Genomic DNA, 25,947 nt, shown 5'->3' with positions numbered 1-25,947 from the left:
AGAACTCTGAGTTATTATAATTACTCTGATGCTGATTGAAGTTTTGTGGGAAGGCAGCTGTCAACTGCAGAGAGCACTATAATTTTGTGGGGCTACAAAAGGGACATTATTATTTTCAGGGGCTACAAAGGGGCACTATAATGTTGAAAGGCACAAAGAAGGCACTAGTCTTTTGTGGGGCCACAGAGGGGGCATTATAAACTGTGGGGGAACAGAGGGCTATGCCCAGCAAAAGTGAAGCCCAAAGTGTTCAAGATGCAAGAACACAAGATTCAGGAACATGATAACAAACCCAGGTCTTGGAGTTCTGAATTCTGGCTAAAACAACTCCACGGCTCTAGATACATGTTTCAACCAAAGGCTCAGGACTGTGAGTGTTCTGGAAAGCTGGTTAAATGACAGTTAAAATTATTAGTAGCACATGAAGTAATAAGCTGTAGGTTATAAAAAGCAGCAATTATGTTATTGGTCACAGGGCAAGTGCAATCCATTAACAAATTACAGGAAGCATAGAACACCTAGCTAGAGAAAGCAAAAGCAAGCCAAACTCTCTATAACAGAATGACAAAGGCAACAAAGTACAACACGGGATTGCAGAATTCAAATCTAGATAAATTGTGTTTCTTGACAGCTGCATGGATGAAATGTGGCATCCATAGACTTATATGCAGGACTACAGTACCTCTGTATGCTTCCAATTATTTGCAAAGACATATGAAGAGTTCTTTGTAGGCTATTATACCAACAAATACATAATTGGGCATGCTCCATTGGAAGCATTAATTCTGGGGGAGAACGTTACTGTAAAATTATGTATATCTTTGTGCATTTTATGTACATTTTTACTAGAGATGAGCGAGCGTACTCGTCCGAGCTTGATGCTCGTTCGAGTATTAGGGTACTCGAGATGCTCGTTATTCGAGGCGAGCACCACGCGATGTTCGAGTCAATTCCATTTACTTCCCTGAAAGCTTTGCGCCGTTTTCTGGCCGATAGAAGCGCAGGGAAGGCATTACAACTTCCTCCTGTGACTTTCCAGCCCTATCCCACCCCCCTGCAGTGAGTGGCTGGCGAGATCAAGTGACCCACGAGTATATAAGGCAGCCCCACCCGCTGCTCGCCTCAGACACACGCTGGCAGAGATTAGGGACAGTGCTGCTGCTGCTATAGGGAGAGTGTTAGTGTCTACAAGAACCTTCTTAGGGCCACAGCTCACCTAGGGCACTACTGTTGTGGCTGCTGGGAGCAGTTGTGCACTTTTTTTTTTTTTTTGTATATCGGGCGGGCAGCCCCATTACAGCTATAGTGTTCTCTGGTTGCAGTCTGTACTACGTAGTATAGGGGAAATATTGGTCAGATGGGACAGTGGCTAGTGTAGCAGAACCCCAACGGTGCTTCTTAGGGCCACATCTTACCGTGTAAATTACAGTTGTTGCTGCTAGGAGCAGCTTTGCACCAAATTTTTTCTTTCATCTTGGGCTCTGCAGCCACTTGCGCTCTCAGTCTGCAGCCAATTCTACAGAGTATAGGGGAAGTATTGGTGAGGCAGGGACAGTGATAGTGTGGAATCCTGTCTAGAAGAACCCCAACGGTCCTTCTTAGGGCCACATCTTACCGTGTGAATTTCAGTTGTTGCTGCTAGGAGCAGCTTTGCACCAAATTTTTTTTTCACCTTGGGCTCTGCAGACTATTGCGCTCTCAGTCTGCAGCCAATTCTACAGAGTATAGGGGCAGTATTGGTGAGGCAGGGACAGTGCTACTGTAGAATCCTGTCAACAAGTACCCCAAAAAATCACCTGTTTAGGGCTATCTGTAACCGTCTGCATTTAACTCCGTGGCTGCTGGTAGTTGTAGTACCTCATTATTGCACAGTTAGGCGTGCTTGCACTCTTTCGAATAATTTTTTTCCTGGCTGCAGTTTACGCTGTCTCACTCCAACTGCAGGCCAGTGAGAATTCAAAAATTTTTTACACCGCTGTGTGTCTGCTGTAAATTGCACGCACGGTGACAGACCCCCATACAGGGAAACTCACATTGGCGTAATATAGCCTGCATTGCATTGCATTGCACAAAAATTACCAAAAAAATGATCGTTCGATTTCCATCATTGCCACTAATTCTCTCACTTCCCGATGTCGTAGAAACATGAAATTTGGCATGAGCATTCATTATGTCATAAATAGGAAAAGTTAATGGGTCCCAACTCGATTATTCAATTCTAAGCGCCAAAGAATTTGCATCCAAATTTTACGTACGGAATCTAATTTTCTCACTTACCAATGTCAAAGAACTTGAAATTTGGCACGAGCATTGATTATGTCATAAATAGGAAAAGCTAATGGGTCCCAACTCGATTATTCACTTCTAAGCGCCAAAGAATTAGCGTCCAAATTTTATGTACGGAATCTAATTCTCTCACTTCCACATGTCATAGAAACTTTAATTTGGCACAAGCATTGATTATGTCATAAATAGGAAAAGCTAATGGGTCCCAACTCGATTATTCCATTCTAAGTGTAAAAGAATACGCGTCCACATTTTACGTACGGAATCTAATTTTCTCACTTCCCAATGTAATAGAAACTTGAAATTTGGCACGAGCATTGATTATGTCATAAATAGGAAAAGTTAATAGGTCCCAACTCGATTATTCAATTCTAAACGCAAAAGAATTAGCATCCAAATTTTACGTACGGAATCTAATTTTCTCACTTCCCAATGTCATAGAAACTTGAAATTTGGCACGAGCATTGATTATGTCATAAATAGGAAAAGTTCAAGGGTCCCAACTTGATTATTTAATTCTAAGCACAAAAGAATTAGCATCCAACTTTTACATACGGAATCTAATTCTCTCACTTCCCAATGTCATAAAAACTTGAAATTTGGCACGAGCATTGATTATGTCAAAAATAGGAAAAGCTAATGGGTCCCCGCTCGATTATTCACTTCTAAGCGCAAAAGAATTAGCATCCAAATTTTACGTACGGAATCTAATTCTCTCACTTCCTGATGTCATCTATATATATATAAAAATGAATGTCTGTCCGTTATGCATTACTACACCATTCATCCGATCGCCATGAAACTTTGGGATGTTGTTGAGTACACTCCTGGGAAGATTACTGGCATAGTACAACTATCCTATGATAGGTGGCGTGCGTGCGAGCATCGTCGACAGTTATACTCCCCAGACGTAGAACGTCTGATTTGCATCTCAAGCACAAAAACAAAAGGCATTACGATCAACGGGATGCGTGTTCAACTACAAAATGATGCATCCGCCGAACGTTTCGCAAGATAATTGCTGGATATTGAGAATGCTGAGGTAAAATGAAAGCTGTGCTGTGATTGGTTGCTATTTCTTATACTGCTGAGGTTACATGAAAGCTGTGCTGTAATTGGTTGCTATATATTATACTGCTGAGGCAACATGAAAGCTTTGCTGTGATTGGTTGCTACTTCTTATACTACTGCGGTTACATGAAAGCTGTGCTGTAATTGGTTGCTATATATTATACCGCTGAGGTAAAATGAATGCTGCGCTGTGATTGGTTGCTATTTTTTATATTGCTGAGGCAGAATAAAAGTTGCGCTGTGATTGGTTGTTATTTCTCTTACTGCTGAGGTAACATGAAAGCTGCGCTGTGATTGGTTGTTATATATTATACCACTGAGGTAGCATGAAAGCTGCGCTGCGATTGGTTGTTATATATTATACCGCTGAGGTAACATGTAAGCTGCGCTGTGATTGGTTGTTATTTCTCTTACTGCTGAGGTAACATGAAAGCTGCGCTGTAATTGGTTGTTATATATTATACTGCTGAGGTAACATGAAATCTGCGCTGTGATTGCTTGTTATATATTATACCACTGAGGTAACATGATAGCTGCGCTGTGATTGGTTGTTATCTATATATATATATATATATATATATATATATATATATATATATATATAAAACGAATGTATGTATATCTGTCTGTCTGTCTTCGCAGCAACGCGCGACGGGTAAGCTAGTCAAGAATATTTATTAGCCGCTAAGAATGCTTGATAGCTGATGGAAAAACACAGTGAGAATAGCGCCTCACAAATTTTGGAACAAATGGACATAGGAAGCAGAAAGGTTTACTCACCCGGCGCACAGTGGGTTAACTCTGGTTACGAATATCCCACCGGCCCCCTTTGTCCTGGTCAGCGTGTAAAGAAATGCTATATTCCCGATCCCACCAGTTGGAGAGACAAGCGGAGCAAATACGAGCAGTCCAAGGTCAGTACGATTGCTCGCAAAAATGAGCACAAGGTAAATTAAAAAGCACCACGCTCAAAAGCAGCACTACAATAGTATAGTGCGATCCATAAAAATCTTTAATGCAACGCATTTCAGCACTAAAAATGTGCCTTTTTCAAGCATAGATCAAGCTGCTTTATACCCTTTTGAGCGCGGTGCTTTTTAATTTATCTTGATACCAGATGGAAGTATATACCAAGATAATTATATTATTTTCACATCAAACTACACAAGGCGGTGGAACATTTGAAAGATTTTCAGAAATAACCTAACATGTTTTAGATAGTCTTTTATCTCTATGAGTAGTATTGAAAAAGGATAATTTAAATGGGGATTTAGCGGGCAACTGAATATTAAAGTAGGCATGTTTAAAATAGCATGATTGAGCATATTTATAGAAGTCTCCCTGGGGAATCTGAAATGTATTCATAATATTAGGAAATGAAGTTAAATAGTAATTGTTGCATATCTGACTTAGAACAAACATGCCCCCCTCCCATGCCAATTGGCTAAACTAATATCAGAAATACAAAACTCAACTACTCATAGCACAAGGCGTCGAGGCCTTAAAAATAGTATAATTTCAGCAATACCAATGGAGGACCAAGAAATCCGCCGTGCTTGGATGGTCAAATAAGGAGAAGGGATTATGCTATGACCCAGTAATGGGAGCCATAGTTGTGCTCATAATGGAGTAGACTCTGTGAGATAGAACTTTATATTTTCCCAGTGAGGGGTATAATCACTATATAACCAACATCTAACTTAATTGAGGATTGCTGTATGGTCATGATCATCATTAAATGTAATGGGTGTTCCCTCCAATGGCGTATTACAGGTAGTGATCTGAATAATGCCAGGCTCACTTGTCCATATGTGAAATCCGCTTCCGGAAGCCTGCAGCAAATCCCAGCTGTGAGCCAGGCCATGGCCCTGTGTACGGCCGTGTAATGTATTACACATAACTGTGTACTCACACAGGTGGTCATGCGCAGTACGCCTTTTTTTTGTTTAGATTTCCCACCTCGTTGCTTAGTAACGATGCAGGTACCCGGAACCCGTACACCATTGCTCCACGTAATACCACAAATCAAACACATGCGGAATCCACAATTCCTTTCCGTCATGTGAGACCGGCCTAAGGTAGATCGCTATCTTTTTATCATGTGACCGTCAATGAGGCCACTGGTCACTGCTCCAGGCTCTCGTCTGCCTTCGGTAGCTGGGAGCAAGTAGATTTTAAATTTTCCAAGCCCTCCCCATCTCCTGTGCATGTGTCCGTCATTTTTCTGATGGGCACATATGCAGAAGCTGGGGAAGGTCCATGGAGGATGATCGAATCAGGGTTCAAATGTGGAGGCCTCTGGTAAAAAGTTTCATCTTCTCCCATCGATCGCATTGGTGAGGGGAGATTAAGCTCAACTTTTTTCTTACCTTTACATGTTCACCATTATCCATTGTATAGCGGCGATCACGTGATGGGGACCACTCACCGCACCCCTCGGTCACTGCTCCAGGCTCTCAGCTACCTTTAGTAGCTAGGAGCAAGGAGATTTTACATTTCTTGGGTCCTCCCCAGTTTCCATGCTTACGTCCGCCATTTTAACGACGGGCGTATGCGCCAAAGCTGGGTAAAGGTCCGCGGATAAGATCCCATCAGAGGACATTGCTGAAGGCCTTAAGTAACTAATTTCAACTCCCCTCACAGATTGGATCCCTGACGATAGGTGAAACTTTAACTTTTTTTAACTTTTACATGATCACCATTATGCATTTGATATCCCACCGTGTAATCTGTAGGCTCTTGGCTATGTTTGGTAGCCAGAAGCAAGGAGATTTTAAATCAATCCGCAGCTTTTGCGCATGAGTCTGCTATTTTGGTGACGGGCATGTGCACAGAATCTGAGGTAAGGTCCGCAGATAAATCTGAGTGCCTTAGGTATATAATTTATTTTCCCCTCATGGATATGATCCATGAGGGGAGATGAAAGTTAAACTTTCTGCACTTTTTTTTACTTTACATGAACGCTGTTATCCATTGGGTAACGGCGATCATGTGACCGGGGACCGCATACCACAGCCCCCGGTGACATCTACCTGTTCTTGGCTACTCATGCTAGCCGGGAGCAGGGAGATTTTAAATCTCCTGGGCTCTCCTGCCTTCTGCGCAGAGCCCGAATTTTACATCTGGCGTGCATGCGCAGAAGACAGCGTCAGGTCCTGGAAGGACCAGAACACCAAGGCACATCACAGAGGACAGAGGTGAGTAGTTTCAGCTCCCCTCATGGATCCAAACTTTTTTCACTTTTTATTTACATTTATACAATTGCCGTTATCCATTGGATAACGGCGATCGTGTGACTGCGGGTCGCATTTCGTGACCACTCATGACAGCTCCAGGCAGTCAGCTACCTCCGACATTCGATAGCAGGGAGCTGTCACATTTCACAGCCCCCATGATTTTAATCCCCAGGGTGAGTGTGTTTTTATGGTCCTGAGGATTCAAGCCCACAAAGCCAGGATGTAAAAACACATATGAGTGATCACTAAGGGCTCAGTCACACGGGCGTTTTTACGCACGTAAAAAAAGCGCGTGACCATGTCCATTGCCACCCATATGTTCTATCTTTTGTGGGTGCGATTTTTTTTAATTTTTTTTTAAACGCAGTATGAACGTTTTTACGCGCGTATAATCGCCATGTGACTGAGCCCTTAGGAGTTAAAATTTAAAACCCTAGCTACACCTCTGATTAGGGTATCTAAATTTAGTTCTAGTGTACAGTAGCCTGCTTAAGTGAGAGAAAAAAAAGTGGCATGATTAACAGGCTGCTATTTCTTATGTTTAGGGACTTTATTGAAACTGGGGTTGTACCACTGGATGGGCGCATTGTCAGTGTGGTTCCAATATACAAATAGGGGCAAGAAGAGAGCCTGGTAACTACAGGCTGGTAAGTCCCACTTCAATAATTAGAAAAATATTCGATGGGTTTCTGAGACATGCCATCCTGGAATACCTCAAGGAAAACAACGGCATAACTCCTCATCAGCATGAGCTCATGAGAGGTCGATAATGTCAGACCAATTTGATCAGATTCTACAATGAAGTAAGTTCTAGGCTGGACCTGGGAGAGTCTATTGATCTCGTATATCTGGATTTTTTTAAAGCTTTTGACACCGTGCCGCATAATAGACTTCTATATACGTATAATGGGACAGCTCGGTCTGGGCGAAAACGTGTGTATCTGGGTAAGGAACTGGCTCGGAGATTGACAGCAGAGGCTGGTAAAAAAATGGTTCATACTCCAATTGGGCCACCGTTGCTAGTGGGGTGCCACAGAATTCAGTATTAGGCCCTATTCTGTTCAATATATTTATCAATGACCTGATAGAGGGACTGCACAGTAAAATATTGTCTGTGACTGACAATTGGGCTCCCACTGTAATGTAACTCCAATCCAATTAATTACATAAAATCACAGAGGTGAGGAAAAAGAAAAAAACACATATTCACTGAAAAAGCCAAAAATACCTGAAAGTCTGCAAAGCAGACACGGTCGCCATAGGCACGATCGCCATAAGGCAGGCACAATCGCCACCGGCACAATCGCCGTAGGGCAGGCGCAATGGCCTTAAGCCCTGAAGATATGTAGTAAGCCAGACAATAATGTGTGGAGGAGCAGCTTGTTCCTGGCAGGCTAATATGCAGTCACCCACTCAACCCAGCCCAGAATGGGGAGGAGTGACTGCATATACTAATAGCCTGCACATGTGAACGATACCAAAGATGTCAGCCATAGATGGGTGGTGACCCACCATACAGGATATCAACCCTGGCTGATATGACAGCGGGTTGCCCTGTATCTCCAAGGTGGGCCACACTGGCTGACATCTTGGGCTCCCCCACCAACTAGCAAACTACATACAAAGATACTAATGCATACTAATAAAATGCGGGTGTTAGTACTGCATTTTGGCCAAAACGCATAGGCTGACGGACCGCGTCGAGGTCACACCGCTTCCGTCAGTACCTACGCTAACTCACAATAAATTACATAAAATCACAGAGGTGAGGAAAAAGAAAAAAACACATATTCACTGAAAAAGCCAAAAATACCTGAAAGTCTGCAAAGCAGACACGGTCGCCATAGGCACGATCGCCATAAGGCAGGCACAATCGCCACCGGCACAATCGCCGTAGGGCAGGCGCAATAGCCTTAAGAACTGAAGATATGTAGTAAGCCAGACAATAATGTGTGGAGGAGCAGCTTGTTCCTGGCAGGCTAATATGCAGTCACCCACTCAACCCAGCCCAGAATGGGGAGGAGTGACTGCATATACCAAAATGCAGTACTAACACCCGCATTTTATTAGTATGCATTAGTATCTTTGTATGTAGTTTGCTAGTTGGTGGGGGAGCCCAAGATGTCAGCCAGTGTGGCCCACCTTGGAGATACAGGGCAACCCGCTGTCATATCAGCCAGGGTTGATATCCTGTATGGTGGGTCACCACCCATCTATGGCTGACATCTTTGGTATCGTTCACATGTGCAGGCTATTAGTATATGCAGTCACTCCTCCCCATTCTGGGCTGGGTTGAGTGGGTGACTGCATATTAGCCTGCCAGGAACAAGCTGCTCCTCCACACATTATTGTCTGGCTTACTACATATCTTCAGGGCTTAAGGCCATTGCGCCTGCCCTACGGCGATTGTGCCGGTGGCGATTGTGCCTGCCTTATGGCGATCGTGCCTATGGCGACCGTGTCTGCTTTGCAGACTTTCAGGTATTTTTGGCTTTTTCAGTGAATATGCAATCCAATTAATTAGGTCCATTAACACCTTAGATGCTACTGTCAAGGCTGACCACAGCATCTAAGGGGAAGGGCTTCTTCTGCATTGGTTCCCAAGATATAACAATGACCTCCAGGTCTGCTATCGTAAAACATCTATTAGATCTTGCCACAATATTTAACCCTTGCGGGTTAAAGAAAACACGAATCTGAATGCAAATCTAAATAAACAAAGACAATGCCAGAATTGTTTTTTTGCTTATTCCAGCCAAAAAAGGGATAAAAATTGACCAAATTAACATCAACAATAACCACTACAGGTCAACCTACAAAAAAAGCCTTTAAAGAGCTCCATTAAATACCATATATCTTTTGAGTTGACAGATAAAATTTTTTAAAATGTTTTTGTTGTGCAAAAATAGTAAAATAAAAAAACTGATCTGAATCAAACTAACCTGCAAAACAAATATTTCTAATATAACTGTGAACGCCATAAAAAAACATTTGGCATCGCATAATCTTGTCAATCCACAGAATGATGTAATTTATAGAGATGAGCGAACGTACTTGTCCGAGCTTGATACTCGTTCGAGTATTAGCGTGTTCGAGATGCTCGTTACTCGTGACGAGTACCACGCGATGTTCGAGTTACTTTCACTTTCATCTCTGAGACGTTAGCGCGCTTTTCTGGCCAATAGAAAGACAGGGAAGGCATTAAAACTTCCCCCTGCGACGTTCAAGCCCTATACCACCCCCCCTGCAGTGAGTGGCTGGCGAGATCAGGTGTCACCCGAGTATAAAAATCGGCCCCTCCCGCGGCTCGCCACAGATTTGTTCTGACATAGAGGAGGGAAAGTGCTGTTGGTGCCGGAGCTGCTATAGGGAGAGTGTTAGGAGTATTTTTGGCTTCAAGAACCCCAACGGTCCTTCTTAGGGCCACATCTAACCGTGTGCAGTACTGTGGAGGCTGCTTTTTGCAGTGTTGCACCTTTTTTTTTTTTTGTATATCGGCCGTGCAGAGCATTGCGCCCTGCAGTAATTATACATACTCCAGGGCCAGTAGTGGTGGTGAGGCAGGGACAGAAGACATATATTGTGAGGCAGGGACAGAAGACATATATTGTGAGGCAGGGACAGAAGACATATATTTATTGAATATAGGCAGTGGGCCTTTCCAAAAACATTTGGGGAAAAAAATCTATTTTTGCTGCCTGTGACTGTCCTCAGTGTTCTGGGTCTGTGCTGGGTGTCCTCCTAATTCATACGCAGCCAGCTAAGTGTTACAGCAGGCTTGCGCAAAATTATTTCCTGGCTCTGTGTTGGCTGTTACATCACATTCCAGTCCACAGTGCAACAGTCTGCAGTTATTTTACATACTCCAGGGCCAGTAGTGGTGACGCAGGTACAGAAGACATATACAGTGTATATAGGCAGTGGGCCTTTCCAAAAACATTTGGGGAAAAAAATCTATTTGGGCTGCCTGTGACTGTCCTCAGTGTTCTGGGTCTCTGCTGGGTGTAGTTGTCCTCCAAATTCATACGCAGCCAGCTAAGTGTTACAGCAGGCTTGCGCAAAATTATTTCCTGGCGTTCCGTAAGCGAAGTCAGCCTCCAACCACAGGCCAATAAGCGGCACATTTAATTACAGCGTTCTGTTTCTGCACTACTGGTAATACACCATGCTGAGGGGTAGGGGTAGGCCTAGAGGACGTGGACGCGGGCGATGACGCGGAGGCCCAAGTCAGGGTGTGGGCACAGGCCGAGCTCCTGATCCAGGTGTATCGCAGCCGACTGCTGCGGGATTAGGAGAGAGGCACGTTTCTGGCGTCCCCACATTCATCTCACAATTAATGGGTCCACGCGGTAGACCTTTATTAGAAAATGAGCAGTGTGAGCAGGTCCTGTCGTGGATGGCAGAAAGTGCATCCAGCAATCTATCGAACACCCAGAGCTCTGCGCCGTCCACTGCTGCAACTCTGAATCCTCTGGCTGCTGCTCCTCCTTCCTCCCAGCCTCCTCACTCCATTACAATGACACATTCTGAGGAGCAGGCAGACTCCCAGGAACTGTTCCCGGGCCCCTGCCCAAAATGGGCAGCAAGGGTTCCGAATCCTCTCCCACTGGAGGAGTTTGTCGTGACCGATGCCTAACCTTTTGAAAGTTCCCGGGGTCCGGGGGATGAGGCTGGGGACTTCCGGCAACTGTCTCAAGACCTTTCAGTGGGTAAGGAGGACGATGACGATGAGACACAGTTGTCTATCAGTGAGGCAGTAGTAAGGGCAGTAAGTCCGAGGGAGGAGCGCACAGAGGATTCGGAGGAAGAGCAGCAGGACGATGAGGTGACTGACCCCACCTGGTTTGCTACGCCTACTGAGGACAGGTCTTCAGAGCGGGAGGCAAGGGCAGCAGCAGGGCAGGTTGCAAGAGGCAGTGCGGTGTCCAGGGGTAGAGGCAGGGCCAGACCGAATAATCCAACTGTTTCCCAAAGCGCCCCCTCGCGCCATGCCACCCTCCAGAGGCCGAGGTGCTCAAAGGTCTGGCAGTTTTTCACTGAGAGTGCAGACGACCGACGAACAGTGGTGTGCAACGTGTCGCGCCAAGATCAGCCGGGGAGCCACCACCACCAGCCTCACCACCACCAGCATGCGCAGACATATGATGGCCAAGCACCCCACAAGGTGGGACGAAGGCCGTTCACCGCCTCCGGTTTGCACCGCTGCCTCTCCCCCTGTGCCCCAACCTGCCACTGAGATCCAACCCCCCTCTCAGGGCACAGGCACTACCGTCTCCTGGCCTGCACCCACACCTTCACCTTCGCTGTCCTCGGCCCCATCCACCAATGTCTCTCAGCGCACCGTCCAGCCGTCGCTAGCGCAAGTGTTGGAGCGCAAGCGCAAGTACGCCGCCACGCACCCACACGCTCAAGCGTTAAACGTGCACATAGCCAAATTTATCAGCCTGGAGATGCTGCCGTATAGGGTTGTGGAAACGGAGGCTTTCAAAAGTATGATGGCGGCGGCGGCCCCGCGCTACTCAGTTCCCAGTCGCCACTACTTTTCCCGATGTGCCGTCCCAGCCCTGCACGACCACGTCTCCCGCAACATTGTACGCGCCCTCACCAACGCGGTTACTGCCAAGGTCCACTTAACAACAGACACGTGGACAAGCACAGGCGGGCAGGGCCACTATATCTCCCTGACGGCACATTGGGTGAATTAAGTGGAGGCTGGGACAGAGTCAGAGCCTGGGACCGCTCACGTCCTACCCACCCCCTGAATTGCGGGCCCCAGCTCGGTGGTGGTATCTGCGGCGGTGTATGCTTCCTCCACTAAACCACCCTCCTCCTCCTCCGCAACCTCTGTCTCGCAATCAAGATGTGTCAGCAGCAGCACGTCGGCAGCAGTCGGTGTCGCACGGCGTGGCAGCACAGCCGTGGGCAAACGTCAGCAGGCCGTGCTGAAACTACTCAGCTTAGGAGAGAAGAGGCACACGGCCCACGAACTGCTGCAGGGTCTGACAGAGCAGACCGACCGCTGGCTTGCGCCGCTGGGCCTCCAACCGGGCATGCTCGGCAGCCTCACGCACGTGCCATGCCTGGCCCACGTCTTTAATTTGGTGGTTCAGCGCTTTCTGAAAAGCTACCCACGCTTATCAGATCTGCTCAGAAAGGTGCGCCGGCTCTGTGCACATTTCCGCAAGTCGCACACGGACGCTGCCACCCTGCGCACCCTGCAACATCGGTTTCATCTGCCAGTGCACCGACTGCTGTGCGACGTGCCCACAAGGTGGAACTCTACGCTCCACATGTTGGCCAGGCTCTATGAGCAGCGTAGAGCTATAGTGGAATACCAACTCCAACATGGGCGGCGCAGTGGGAGTCAGCCCCCTCAATTCTTTACAGAACAGTGGGCCTGGTTGGCAGACATCTGCCAGGTCCTTGGAAACTTTGAGGAGTCTACCCAGATGGTGAGCGGCGATGCTGCAATCATTAGCGTCACCATTCCTCTGCTATGCCTCTTGAGAAGTTCCCTGCAAAGCATAAAGGCAGACGCTTTGCGCTCGGAAACAGAGGCGGGGGAAGACAGTATGTCACTGGATAGTCAGAGCACGCTCCTGTCTATATCTCAGCGCGTAGAGGAGGAGGAGGAGGGGGAAGAGACAGCTTGGCCCACTGCTGAGGGTACCTATGCTGCTTGCCTGTCATCCTTTCAGCGTGTATGGCCTGAGGAGGAGGAGGAGGAGGATCCTGAAAGTGATCTTCCTAGTGAGGACAGCCATGTGTTGCGTACAGGTACCCTGGCACACATGGCTGACTTCATGTTAGGATGCCTTTCTCGTGACCCTCGCGTTACACGCATTCTGGCCACTACGGATTACTGGGTGTACACACTGCTCGACCCACGGTATAAGGAGAACCTTTCCACTCTCATACCCGAAGAGGAAAGGGGTTCGAGAGTGATGCTATACCACAGGACCCTGGCGGACAAACTGATGGTAAAATTCCCATCTGACAACGCTAGTGGCCGAAGGCGCAGTTCAGAGGGCCAGGTAGCAGGGGAGGCGCAGAGATCAGGCAGCATGTACAGCACAGGCAGGGGAACACTCTCTAAGGCCTTTGACAGCTTTCTGGCTCCCCAGCAAGATTGTGTCACGGCTCCCCAGTCAAGGCTGAGTCGGCGGGAACACTGTAAAAGGATGGTGAGGGAGTACGTAGCCGATCGCACGACCGTCCTCCGTGACGCCTCTGGCCCCTACAACTACTGGGTGTCGAAGCTGGACACGTGGCCTGAACTCACGCTGTATGCCCTGGAGGTGCTTGCTTGTCCTGCGGCTAGCGTCTTGTCAGAGAGGGTGTTTAGTGCGGCTGGGGGAATCATCACAGATAAGCGTACCCGCCTGTCAACCGACAGTGCCGACAGGCTTACACTCATCAAGATGAACAAAGCCTGGATTTCCCCAGACTTCTCTTCTCCACCAGCGGACAGCAGCGATACCTAAACAATACGTAGGCTGCACCCGCGGATTGAAGCATTGTTCTCTATCACCATCAAAAATGGGGACCTTTTAGCTTCATCAATCTGTGTATAATATTCCTCCTCCTCCTCCTGCTCCTCCTCCTGAAACCTGACGTAATCACGCCGAACGGGCAATTTTTCTTAGGCCCACAAGGCTCAGTCATATAATTTTTGTAAACAATTTTTATACGTTTCAATTCTCATTAAAACGTTGAAACTTTCACCTGAACCAATTTTTATTTTAACTGGGCTGCCTCCAGGCCTAGTTACAAATTAAGCCACATTAACCAAAGCAATTAATGGGTTTCACCTGCCCTCTTGGTTGGGCATGGGCAATTTTTCTGAGGTACATTAGTACTGTTGGTACACCAATTTTTTGGGGCCCTCGCCTACAGTGTAATCGAATTAATTTTTTGCCCACCTGCATTAAAGCTGATGTTACATCAGCTGTGTTGGGCACTACAATGGGATATATTTATGTACCGCCGGTGGGTTCCAGGGAGCCACCCATGCTGTGGGTCCACAGGGAGTTGTAACTGCATGTGTCTACTTCTAAAGAACCCCAGTCTGACTGGGGCATGCAGTGTGGGCCGAAGCCCACCTGCATTTAATCGGACGTTACCTCAGCTGTGATGGGCACTGCAATGGGATACATTTATGTACAGCCGGTGGGTTCCAGGGAGCCACCCATGCTGTGGGTGCACACGGAATTCCCATTGCGGAGTTGTACCTGCCTGTGACTATTTATAAAAAAACTGCGGTCTGACTGGGGCATGCAGACACCTTGACAGAATGAATAGTGTGTGGCACATAGGTTCCCCATTGCTATGCCCACGTGTGCAGCTCCTGATGGAGGTGGCACAGGATTGGATTTCTCATTGCTTCTGTACAGCATTGTGGGCTATCGCCCCGCCCCTTTTAAAGAGGGTCGCTGCCTACCCGTGCCAACCCTCTGCAGTGTGTGCCTGCGGTTCCTCCTCATGGCAGACGCACTTATAAATAGACATGAGGGTGGTGTGGCTATGAGTGCAGCTGAAGGCTGCGCAGGGACACTTTGGTGTGCGCTGTGGACATTGGGTCGTGCGGGGGGGTTGGGCAGCATGTTACCCAGGAGAAGTGGCAGCGGAGTGTCATGCAGGCAGGGATTGTGCTTTGTTGGAGGTAGTGTGGTGCTTAGCTAAGGTATGCATTGCTAATGAGGGCTTTTCAGAAGTAAAAGTTGTTGGGAGGGGGGGGGGCCCACTCTTGCCGGTATTGTGGCTTAATAGTGGGACCTGGGAACTTGAGATGCAGCCCAACATGTAGCCCCTCGCCTGCCCTATCCGTTGCTGTGGGAACCATCACTTTCTTGAATTGCCCAGATTTTCACAAATGAAAACCTTAGCGAGCATCGGCGATATACAAAAATGCTCGGGTCGCCCGTTGACTTCAATGGGGTTCGTTACTCGAAACGAACCCTCGAGCATCGCGATAATTTCGTCCCGAGTAACGAGCACCCGAGCATTTTGGTGCTCGCTCATCTCTAGTAATTTACACTGTATCTAAGGTCAACGGAAAAAATATTTAAAACGTTGCAGCATCATAAGGGACAAAACTGACTACTATGGTAAGGGGTTAAACATCATATGACATGACCTATCCAAGCAAGTCAGCAGTAACGCAAAGGTCCTCTTCAGCAGACCATCACCAAGCCATGGTTGGAAATATTTCACACACTAGGTATGATTTTTCTAATTTTGTTCAAAGCAACACTCTGGTTTTGGGAAAAAAGCCTCTCCTGGGACAGGGGATAGAGGAGGGTAAATTATCTGCAGTTGTTCTTCTTGGCCACCACTCCAATCCGTCAGTTTCTGTTCCTGTTTTAAGCCATCCAAGATGTCTGCAGCAATTTTCTAGCTACCGAATGCACAATGTGCACTGCTCTCTGATTGGCCACTGCTAATCATGTGAGCAGCTCTGGCCAATCAGAGAACAGGTATATTGTACTAGCATATTGTGTATCTCATAAACTGCAATGAATGGAGGCACATACCTAGAAGGCCATTTCTAAGGGTGCTTTCACACGGGCGAGAAAATTGAGTGATTTTCGCCTGATGCGAGAGTCAGTAAAAAGCAGATTATGAATCTAATGATTTACAATGGTTTCCTTCCCATTAGCAATGTTCTCACTGATGTGATGTTGAAAGAACAAAAAATCGCAGCATGCTCTATCTTTCTGAATGTGTGATTTTTTTATTTTTATCTCCCATGTTTCCCTATGGAGCCTCCTTTTTATCGCAATGCAACAAACGTGCATTGTGTTGCGACTTTAACGTTAAAATTTCTCTTGACTTTTGCGACAAAAAAACGCATGAAACGCCCAATTATATCATGGGTGGCAGGGATGTAAGATTATTCTAAAAAAATAAAGCTGACACTCAAAAATTTGCAGCGGAATCGCGATCGCCCATGTGAAACTAGCCTAAGGCCGCCTGCAGACGAGCGGGTCGGATCCGGCAGCGAGAAATCTCGCCGCGCGATCCGACCCCAGAGCCTGCAGGGGCGAGCGCGTACTCACCCGCGCCTGGCGGCCCCGGCTCTTTGATGTGCCGGCTGCCGCGCAGCCGGCGCATGCGCAGACCGGAGCCGGCGGCCAGGTGAGTGCGTGCCCCGCAGAAAATAAGAACATGCCGCGGTTTGTTTGCCGCGCGAGATTTCGCACGGCCAAACCGCGTCCGTCTGCATAGGAGTGCGTATTGTAATGCACTCCTATGCAGACTTTCAGCGGCGGAAATCCCGCGGGAAATCCCGCGGCGGGATTTCCGCTCGTCTGCAGGCGGCCTAAGTCATATATTACTTTCTGGAGCACCTAACAGAAGTCAAGGGAACCCATTCCCTGATATATAGTGCACCATTACTTCTTGCCTGTCGTTGCTCCTGAGCTGTGTGCTGCGCCTCTTCTTTCTGATATGGTAACTACATGTGAGCAGTCACAAATAGACAAGCATTTCTGTGTCCAGATGGTTGGAGGAACACATGTGAGCTAGATGCGGCCCCCACGCTGCCGGTTAAAAATTGTTAAAATCATATATTCACAATGCAGGTGCTTTGTTGTATGACTCTGCATGGGTGAACTTTTAACTTTCTTGTTATGTGGTTTTTTTTTGTCCCTTTGTTAATATAAAAGTGTTGTAACTACATTTACATAAGTAAGGTAATCAACATGACGACTGCCATTGCAAAAATAGGTCTGCTAATGGCAACATTTGTACGAGTGCACATAAAAGAACGGATTCATGGGAAATGGCAGTGTAGTGTCATACTTATACTCCCGGCACACCTTATATACCTAATTAACCTACCTCGTTTCCCCGAAAATAAGACGGTGTCTTATATTAATTTTTGCACCCAAAAAGATGCGCTGGGTTTTATTTTCAGGGGATGTCTTATTTTTCCATGAAGAACAATTCACATTTGTTGTAGAACAAAAAAATGAACATTTATTATATATTGTACAGTAGTTGTCGTCACAAACCACATAACCAGACAAACTGTGAATACTATCAAGAAGTTCTTGTTACGAATGTTATTTCCATGTACACACTGGCTGGAGACTGTAACGATCACCCCCTAAAGAATCAAAGGGACACACTGGTTGCCTGACACACACACAGGCCACAACAAATAAGGGCTGTAAAGTACCTGGCTCCTACACACTGTTGGAGGCTGTAACAATCACCCACAGCAGTTCCTGGACCACTTGAACAGCAGGAACGGTATTGCAGCTTCCGGCCATCAGGGGGAGCTCATCACAGCAGACGTACACAGCAGGGACAGAGCTAGGTCTTACTTTCGGGAGAGGCCTTATATTTTGGACTTCAGCAAAACTTCTACTAGGTCTTATTTTCAGGGGGTGTCTTATTTTCAAGGAAACTCTGTATTAATACAAGCATATGACCTAGTGGCTTAAATGAAAGGAGAGCGCCTTGCACACCATCTTGGGCGTTTGTTGATGACGTTCACTAGATAGTGATGTCATCTCTGTGCTAATGGAACGCTCAGTGCGTTCCACGGAGCGTATCACGTGACCACATGACGTTGTGACGCGACCGCTCCCATTCATTAATTTGGAGCGCATGCTGCTCTCCACCAGACTACAGGACGGAGCTCAAAGGTATCACATGACCACATAACGTCGTGACACGACCACTCCCATCCTTTACTGCGGAGCGCACGCTGCGCTCCACTGGACTACAAGACGGAACTCAAAGGGCTCAATGCCCATATGTACGTAACGGCATTCTCATCATCAATTAAAGAGTATGTTTAACCCTGTTTCTAAAAGAAACATACCTACCCCTAAGAAGTTCAACCAGATGGAATTGGGATCTCAATGACAATGGGATCCTATTGTAAATCTAATGTTATATATCCAACCTTCCATACCCAAATATAATAAACGGCGACACTATATGCTAATATCTGATTATATCACAATGTCATCCAATCAATATAAACATGAATGAAAATCATAACTTATCTTAAAAAGTAGTCCATTATCAAAACAACCCACATATTAAATATATATAAAAATAAATATTAGATGCATATATACCCCAAATTTTCTTAAAATAGAAGGCTTTACAGGACAATATTAAACTCAAGGAAAATTAAATAATTTGCTGCTTGTTCACAGCAAGTACGATCTACAGCTCTGTAAAGAACTAAAGACAAATAATAGTGCAACGTGAACTCAAATCATGTAACCAACTGAATATATGAAAATACAAGTTATAATACAAAAATCTAATGAAAAAAGGAAAATAAAATGGAGATTTTATGACAGCTGAAAAAACTATGTACATCAGATAAGATATAGATAGTTATGACAATGTAACTTCTGCTGAGCCTGTCCATCATTTTCAAACTTATGAAACAAGGCACAAGTCTTATTTCAGAAGTGTTCTAAAAAATAAATTCAAGTAAAATCAGGCAAGTAGATGCATCTCCTATTAAGCTATGATACGATTAGGCATTGTAGCAAAAAGTAATCGTTCCATCTACTGAAATTCTGTATCTGGAAAAAAAAAGAATATGCTATTTTATCACATTATGTTACTTTGCATATAAGGCTTGGTCTCCTCTGTGACTCTTATTTGTGCAATGGTTGGCAGTTACCACCAGTGTCATGTTCCCTATAAGGTGAAAAGACATGGTGAACAGCCTACTAAAATCAAGCAATGTTTTTGTGAGTGACCCATTTACTCCAATGATTTTTTTTTAATTCATTCATTATGCAGCTATCACCCAGTATATATACATGGGGTAGTGTTACCTTGGTTAGTGATTTCTTTCTATCTAAACCTCCTGCCTCTTTATTATCAGATAGTCATGTGATCTCAGTTTTGACCAGCTCAGATTTTCTCAGAGTTATGTGTTTTGTTTGTCAGGGTACCAGGGGAAGCAGAAGTCGGGGGTCCCTGCAACGTAGCCCACAACCCCTGTCCCTGCCTACTTGCCTCCACTCCTGGCTAACCCCAGGCGGGCAATTGGGCGACAGTCCCTACACTGGCTAGGGGAAGTGATGGAAAACCACAATCCCTGGAAACAGAGAACAAATACACAGACACACAAACAACCAGAGCGAACCACAAGGGAAAACAGCAAACCAGTCCAGGAGCAAGCCAAGGTCAAGCACTAAGGGCTCATGTCCACGGGGAAAATCAGATCCGCTGCAGATTCGCAATGGAGAATCTGCAGCGGGTCCCTCCTGCCCCGCGGACATGAGCGCCGAAAATAGCAATTTAAAAGCATTTACCTATCCGGCGCGGGCGGCGAAGGTCAGCTGTTCCTCACGGCCGGATCTTCATTTTCGGCCGGCGGATGAATTCCTGACGCCGGCGGCACGTCGCCGGCACGTCGTCGACGTGCCGCGCGCATGCGCCGGGCACATCCGCCGAGCCGAAGCAAGGAAGATGCGGCCGTGAGGAAGAGGAGACCTTCCCGGTCCGCTACGGATGGTAAATACTTTAAATTCCTATTTTAGGTCTCCCGCGGATCCGGACGGCTTCCATAGGCTTCAATAGAAGCCCGCGGGAGCCGTCCCCGCGGGAGACCCGCATGAAAATGGAGCATGGTCCAGATTTTTTCATGCTCCATTTTTTTTTAAATGCCTTTTATTGACGATCCGCGGGTATTTATCTACCCGCGGGTGGTCAATGCATCCCTATGGGGTGCGGATCCGCGCGCGGGAGATCCGCTGCGGATTTTAAATCACATTTTGCCCGTGGACATGAGCCCTAAAAGTCAGTCCGGAAAAACGCAGTACAGAAAGGAGGAGACGAAGTCAGGTCGGGGGAAAAGCCGAGGTCAATACACTAATAATCAAGAATACAAGGTAACACTGGGGAGTGAAAGGAAGCCTATACAAACTCTGGCAGTGTATGGAGGTAACTGAGGAGTTTAAATGCTGTCAGAGCTCCCGCCCCAGCAGCTGATTGGGCGGAGCACCTAACAGCAGCAGGATAATCAGAGAGTGCTGGGAGAACCTCCCTCAAGACTAGCAGACCAAACTAGGTCAGCGGAGATGCAGCAGGCTGCCATGGCAACAGGAATGTGGCGCTGGGCAGCAGCCGCCACGTTCCTAGCACTCCTGCCGCGTATCGGAGCCATGCGGCCAGGGGTGGTGACCAGTGTCGGAGTCCCCCTGCGCCGCACACCCGACACAGGAGTGACAGTGTCAGCAGTGCGGGCACGGCGACCCCGATAGCCGCCCATCCTGTCATTGTTTTCTAGTCAAGTTCTCAGTCTGTGTGATGCTGTTACAGAGGACCTGGCTGCAGGGGGCACAGTCATTCCTATCACAGTTACTGATGATGATCATACAGCTCCTGTAACACAGCTATGATAGAGGAGATCACAGCTCATACCCCCTGACTGTATACTTATGATCTGTAGCCTTATTTATAAGGTTGTAGGAGCTAATGATAATTAAACTGCCCCACCTGCAGAAAGACATGTCATAGTTGTGCTGATGCATCATGGGATAGATGTGAAAGCGAAACTAAAATCTTTTAGCATCATGATGGTGGCTGATATGGCATCTGAGAAGTAGCTGGAATACACAAAAAAGTCCTCCAGACTGTGACAGGCAATCAGGTGAGGCAAAATGTGTTTTCACTGGAGTGGCCCTTTATGTAATAGTGAGGGGCTTCCTAGACTTATACTACGTCCTAGTGATTGTCTCCTTTTACTTTTCTTTTGTATATATTCTTTATTTTTCATTAGGGAAAGGGAGGCGGGTTACAACAAAGGTAGAATCAAAGTAGTTAAATCACAGTATAAAACATTTGATCAAGTAAAATCATAAAACAATGACAGCTCTGTTGAATTATGCACTGAAGAACATCAGAAGAAAATGCAGAGGTTAAACATTCAAATAGTAGAATCGAGCAGAGAGATGAAAGTAATCCATGGTCTAGGGGGCAGTAACGATTTAGGGTGGTGTACTGGGATCTCTGGTTGTAGACAATAGAAGACAAAAAATTACCAGCGCTCCGATATGTGATAGATTAACGAGTGAAAGAAAAAGCAAGAGAAAGGCTTCAGATTGTAAAGCCGAAATGCGTTGCATATTGGATAAAAAAACGGTCAGCTACATTCTTTGGACGTTTCCATCTTTAAAACATATCGCGATTCTGCATGTCGTCTGGGATCAGGGGTGCCATTTACCAGGCACGCCTGTGAAGTAAGTTTTAGATCTTGCTTTTTCTTTCACTCGTTAATCTATCAAATGTTGGAGCGCTGGTAATTTTTTGCCTTCTATTGTCTACATTTACTTTCCGGTATGCCTGCGCCTACTGGATTTACCATGCTGCTCTCCCTGAAGGGATACCGCACCTGATTGATCTATTCGCTAGTGTCCAGACAGAGACTAGCTTTACAAGCCTTCCTGGATTGTAACGCATCGGACCCCATGCCAGGGGTGGATCCGATGACGTCGGGTGAGTCTTTATCTTCATAACCCTCTTTATTCTTTAAACATCATACACCTGTCCTCTGGAGTGCCACCTGTTGATAATCACTTTTCTCTTTTAACCGGGATCTCTGGATGAGAAGCCGAACCTGGCGCTCAACAAACTCATGAACTTCTCCAAGTCCCCGTATCATCTAGATTTGAACGTTTCGAATGAGCTGATAGTGTTCACCTCCTTATACCACTTTAGAATGGAGGAGATTGTATTATCTCTTCAGTATCTGGGGATTAAGATCTTAGCTGCATCTATGAGAAACGGGAAAATAGATTTGCCTTTATTTGTAAGGCCTTGTGCGTCTAAGTTTAGGAGGATGATGTCAGGGGAGAGGGTAACAAAATAACGGGCATGAAATGTGGCCTTATAGAACAGAAATCATCCTCCTGCGTAGATGATATGCTGTTCTTCCTCACGGGTCTAACTTTAAGTTAAAGCTCTCAAAATCAGAGTAGCTAAATATAAACATAGAGCCCGGTTTATTGACTGAAATCTTAAAAATCTCACCATTTAAAAACATGAGTAAACAAATTACCTATCTTGGGACAAGAACATCCCAGAGCCTCAAGGATCTTTACAATTTAAATTTTGTGCCCCTACTTGGGAAAATGGAAAAGGATCTCACCTCCTGGAGCTTTATGCCAGTCTCCTGGTTTGACATGAAGAATCTAATCAAAATGGTATGCTTATCAAAAATACTATATGTACCTTACCAATAGAGGTCCCACAGGTTTCCTTTGCCAAACTAAAAAACCTTGTAGCAAAATTCATCTGGCAGGGGAAGGGACATAGAGTCAAACATGCAACTCTTATTAAAACAAAGAGATGTGGTGGTTAGGGCTCCCAGACTTTGAAATATATTGGATTGCGTCACACCTGAATTATATGGTGGATTTGCCCCCCAAGCAAGTCCCAAACTTTGAGTGGAGATGGAATTTTCCTGCTTCCAAGATATTCAGAGATCTTTACTATGGTCCAATCCATGCAACTAGTAATTATTAGGAAATCATAGTACTAGTGTTTCTGGTGGCAGAATGCGCCACACAGCTGTGCTATATAGTACATCAAATATGATTCCCACACATCACACACACACAGCTCTACTACATCCATCCTAATTCCCACACATTACACACATAGCACATTACACACACAGCTCTACTATATCGATTTTGACCCAACACATTACACACACAGCTCTGTTAAATCCATCCTGACCCCACACATCAGACACTCAGCATATTACACACACACACAGCTGTGCTTCATCCATTATGATCCCCACACATCACACACACAGCTTTACTATATCCAACTTGATTCCCACACATTATACACACAGCACATTACACAAATAGCTCTGCTACATCCTCATTTACACACACACAGCTCTGCTACATGGTACATCCATTATGATCCCTACACATTAAACACACAGCTCTACTATTCCCACACATTACACACACAGCTCTACTATTCCCACACATTACATACACAGTACATTACACACACAGCTCTGCTACATGGTACATTCATTATGATCCTCACACATCACACACACAGATATACTACATCCATCCTGATCCTAAACATTACACACACAACAAATGACACACATAGCCCTGCTACATCCTGATTCACACACATTACACATACAGCACTACTACATCCATCCTGATTCACACACGACACACACAGCATGACTACATCTATCCTGATTCACACACATAGCACATGACACACACACACATCTCTGATACATCCTGATTCACACACATCACACAATCAGCTCTACTACATTCATGCTGATTCACACACAACACACACAGCGCTACTACATCCATCCTGATTCACACATGACACACACAGCTCTGTACATCCTGATTCACACACATCACACACACACACACAGCTCTGCCACATCCACATCCATCCTGATTTCCACACATCACCAGCCTCCTGGATACATGTCATGTCGTGTCATTCTTGACTTCACCCACACAGGTGATCACGTGACGGTGATGTCATCACAGGTCCTGGTAGTAGCTTATCCAGTATATAGTACTTTCTACCAAACTGTACAATGGCTTTCTTCCACAGCAATGATGTCACCGCCAGTCCCTTAGCCCCCCGAATCTCTGAGGTCACGGTAGGTTGGTGTCTTCTGTCAGGACTGCTGAGTTGTGTCTGAGATAATAACTAGAGACGAGCGAGCACCAAAATGCTCGGGTGCTCGTTACTCGAGTCGAACTTTCAGTGATGCTCGAGAGTTCGTTTTGAGTAACAAACCCCATAGAAGTCAATGGGCGACTCGAGCATTTTTGTATATGACTGGTGCTCCGCTAAGGTTTTCATTTGTGAAAATCTTAGCAAATCACCAAAGTCATGTAGAAAACACAGAAATGGATAGGGCAGGCGAGGAGCAACATGCAGGGCTGCATTTCGGGCTCCGAGGTCTCACTATTAAGCCACAATAGTGGCAAGAGTGAGACCCCCCCCCCCCCACTGTCAGCATAATGATCGTTCTCCTCTGCCACAACTTTAACAGCTATGGCAGAGAAGAACGATGTTAGCCCATTGAATTCAATGGAACCGGCAATACAGCCGGCTCCATTGAAAGCAATGGGCTGCCGGCGAGCGCACGATGAATTTTCGGGAAGGGCTTAAAAATATAAGCCCTTACCTGAAAAAGAAACATTTTAGTGTAAAAAAGAATAAAAATGCAGGCATTCTCTTCAATGGAGCCGCTGCTGCTGCCGGCGACTCCATTGAAGACAATGGTCCGCTGGCACACCTGAATTCTTTTTCAGGCAAGGGCTTTACATATAAGCCATTCCCTGGAAATGAATTAAAAGTGATTTAAAAAACAAAAAAATAGATACTCACCTCCCTTCAGCTGCCGGGGCACAGCTGCGTCTTCTCCTGCTGTCCCCTGCACTGTGGTGCTGAACTGCTGTCATTCAGCTGAGAGCTGCGCTGAGCCAATCAGAGGCAACACTCACTCACCCATTCATGAATTCATGAATGGGTGTGAGTGAGATCTGAGCCAATCAGGGGCATGTCTGACTCTCACCCACTGCAGGCCGGCTGCGCTGAACTCCGTCTGCCGGGACAAGGTGAGTATATATTTTTTTTATTCTTACACATTTCTGGATGAATTGCAGGGAAGGGCTTATATATTTAAGCCATTCTCGACAATTCATCCCGCGATCGCCGGCAGCCCATTGCTTTCAATGTAGCCGGCTGTATTGCCGGCTCCATTGAATTCAATGGTCAGTGCTCGTTTAATCGAGATGAGTACCGCGTGGTGCTCGTCTCGAGTAACGAGCATCTCGAGCACCCTAATACTCGAACGAGCATCAAGCTCGGACGAGTATGCTCGCTCATCTCTAATAATAACGCCTTAGTTGTATTCACATTTTGTTATTTTTGTCCTCCCCTTTTCAAGCCTTAACTGTGTTGTTCTTCTGTTGGTCAGGCTCTGTGTTCTATATATGTTGTAGGACCTTGGATGACGTCACCACAGGCCGAGCGATTACATCACCAGGGGTGGAGTATCAGATGCACTCACATACTAACTGGACAAGTGGTCGTTAGTAGTTTGATAAAACTAAACTCAGAGAGATCCAAAACCCCTTTACCCAACTAACCTGTAATAATTGACGCAAAACCAATAAGAAGTACAAACATGTACTTCGGGTCAGCGGGTTCACCCCACTCCTTTTAATAATCCCTAACAAATTTAGAGTTCCTAAACAAAAATTTATGTGAGACACCAGTTTATCCTCATTACAATCTCGCCGTCTCATAACGGATGATTCTGTACCCCAGGATTTTCAGTTCT

At 46.0% G+C, this 25,947-nt stretch overlaps 1 long non-coding RNA gene across 1 annotated transcript in view; it reads right to left on the bottom strand.

Annotated features, from left to right (window-relative positions):
• Window positions 1-25,947, bottom strand: part of LOC136582561 (uncharacterized) — a 130,372-nt gene that overhangs the window by 71,508 nt on the left and 32,917 nt on the right. The gene's annotated exons all lie outside the window — the stretch shown is intronic.

This window comes from Eleutherodactylus coqui, chromosome 11 (assembly GCF_035609145.1).
Source record: "Eleutherodactylus coqui strain aEleCoq1 chromosome 11, aEleCoq1.hap1, whole genome shotgun sequence".
NCBI lineage: Eukaryota > Metazoa > Chordata > Amphibia > Anura > Eleutherodactylidae > Eleutherodactylus > Eleutherodactylus coqui.
This window is presented reverse-complemented; position numbering and strand designations above follow the sequence as displayed.